General features: G+C 44.0%; 1 pseudogene; it reads left to right on the top strand.

The window, feature by feature from the left end:
• The window catches only part of LOC142922221 (28S ribosomal RNA), a 10,361-nt pseudogene that overhangs the window by 4,651 nt on the left and 3,210 nt on the right, over positions 1–2,500 (top strand).

Below are 2,500 nucleotides of genomic sequence, written 5' to 3'. Positions count from 1 at the left end.
TACAGGAATTATTCCCAAAGAGTTGAAAAAGAATAGGACGATTCTTATTCCTAAGGTTATGGATGATGAAAAGCTGAAAGAATTGGGGAACTGGAGACCAATAACGATCGGTTCAATGATTCTGAGATTATTTTCCAGAATAATGACTGCACGTCTTGCTCGTGCTTGTCCCTTAAACCCAAGGCAGCGTGGTTTTATAGCGGCATCTGGCTGCTCTGAAAATCTTAAGGTGCTACAGGACCTTATGAGACATGCTAAGAAATTGCACAGGCCGTTGGCTGTCATGTTTATCGACATAGCGAAAGCTTTTGACTCGGTTTCGCATGCTCATATTTTATGGGTGTTAAGGCACAAGAAAGTAGATGAACACGTGGTGGGCATCATCCAGAACGCCTACGATCGGTGTACGACCTCGTTCAAAAGCAATGGCGAGTCGACTCGAGAAATTAGCATACGTGTTGGTGTCAAACAGGGTGACCCCATGTCACCCCTGCTCTTCAATCTTGCCATGGACCCTTTGATATGCACCCTAGAGTCACACGGAGTTGGGTACTCCATTGATACCGACCACGTGACAGCTCTTGCGTTTGCTGATGATTTGGTGTTGGTGAGCGAATCTTGGGTTGGTATGGCCGCCAATCTAGCGATCTTGGAATCATTTTGTGGGCTATCGGGATTGGAGGTTCAGGCCAGAAAGTGCCAGGGCTTCATGATAAGCCCAACCAAAGATTCATATACGGTGAACAACTGCGACCCATGGACTATCAAAAATAAAGATGTCCATATGATCCAACCTGATGAATCAACGAAATACCTTGGTCTGAAAATTGGCCCTTGGACTGGCACTATACAGCCTGATCTACATTGTCAGCTAAAGACATGGATCTCGAAAATCGATGAGGCGCCTCTGAAGCCAACTCAGAAGGTTGAACTACTCAATGCCTATGCCCTACCCAGATTGTTATATCCTGCAGACCACTCGGACTGCAAGCAATCAACTCTCCGTGGGTTGGACCAAGAGATTAGAAAGGCGGTAAAAGGATGGCTCCACCTTCCCGCTTCAACTTGTGATGGACTGTTATATGCCAGAGCCCGAGACGGAGGCCTTGCCATCTTGAAACTGGAAAAAACAATCCCTTCGGTTCAAGTTAGAAGGCTGCAACGTATAGCAAACTCGTCCGATGCTATCACCCGTAATATTGTGTCCTCGCAGGGTATGGAGGAAGAATACCGTAATTTGTGGGTACGAGCAGGGGGTGACAGTGATGCAATCCCAACATTCGTTCTCAGGGACTCGGTGTCAAAAGAACCTGTATATCCGAGACCCTGCGATTGGAGGGAGCATGAATTTCAGAGATGGTGCGAAAAGCCGGTTCAAGGAAGGGGCATTGTAAACTTTGCGCATGATAGAATCAGTAATGCTTGGTTGAGGCCATGGTGCGGCTTTAAACAATGCTTCTTTATCGCAGCACTACAACTAAGGGCAAATATTTACCCAACAAGAGAAAGCTTGAACAGAGGCAGAGATGGGGCCTTACGTTCCTGCAGGAAATGCTCTGCCAGACTCGAGTCCCTTTCGCACATTCTCGGTCAATGTCCTGCAGTACAGAAAGCAAGAATTGCGCGACATAACAAGATCAGTAACATTCTGGCAGACGAAGCGGCTAGATTGGGCTGGTCTGTATACAAAGAGCCACAGTTCATATCCGAGACGGGAGAGATGAGAAAGCCTGACCTCGTGTTTGCAAAAGATGAGGAGGCGGTTGTGATCGATGTCACCGTCCGTTTTGAGCTTTCAAAGAATACCTTGTCAGATGCTGCCTCGCACAAAGTTTCGTACTATACCCCTCTTGGTGATCAAGTCAAAGTGCTGACGAAGGCTAGCAAGGTCACATTCTTTGGATTCCCGGTTGGGGCAAGAGGAAAGTGGCCCCTTGAGAATAACGAGGTACTTACCTCCCTGGGCCTGACCAAACCCAGAACGACATCACTGGCCAAGATGATTTCCCGCAGAACGCTGCTTTTCTCTCTTGATATTCTGAGAATGTTCTGTGGAAATTATGCGGTCTATGAACAGTCATAGACAACCTCCGAAACAAATAATAGTTTTGTTTTAAGATGTCATTTGTTTTAGATTGATTTTGTTATTTTCGAAGGTGAAGTCGGTTTTTATTTCATTTTACTATTTTCCACAATTTAGATTGTTATTTTCCAAGACGGAGTCTTGGTTCTTTTTTTTATTGTTAGTTTTTTTTTTTAACACGTCGTATTTGTTACTTTAGAGCTTAGAGGGGACTTTATTTTCGCCTTACTATTTTCTGCCTACAAAGAAGATTAAAAATAAGCTTTTTTCAAGATGGTTTTGTTATTTTCCAAGGTGAAGTCTTGGTATTCTTATTTTACTATTTTCCATAAAGAAGACCATTCTTTTAGATTTTGTTATTTTCCAAGACGAAGACTTGGTATTTTTATTATATTGCTATTTTTTACACGAAGCTTA

The sequence above is a fragment of the Petromyzon marinus genome, unplaced genomic scaffold, assembly GCF_048934315.1.
Source record: "Petromyzon marinus isolate PM22_M1 ecotype Great Lakes invasive population unplaced genomic scaffold, UKy_Petmar_22M1.pri1.0 PM_G_Scaffold_92, whole genome shotgun sequence".
In the NCBI taxonomy this organism is placed as follows: domain Eukaryota; kingdom Metazoa; phylum Chordata; class Hyperoartia; order Petromyzontiformes; family Petromyzontidae; genus Petromyzon; species Petromyzon marinus.
The sequence above is the reverse complement of the archived record's forward strand: the minus strand, read 5'-3'. Positions and strand labels throughout refer to the sequence as shown.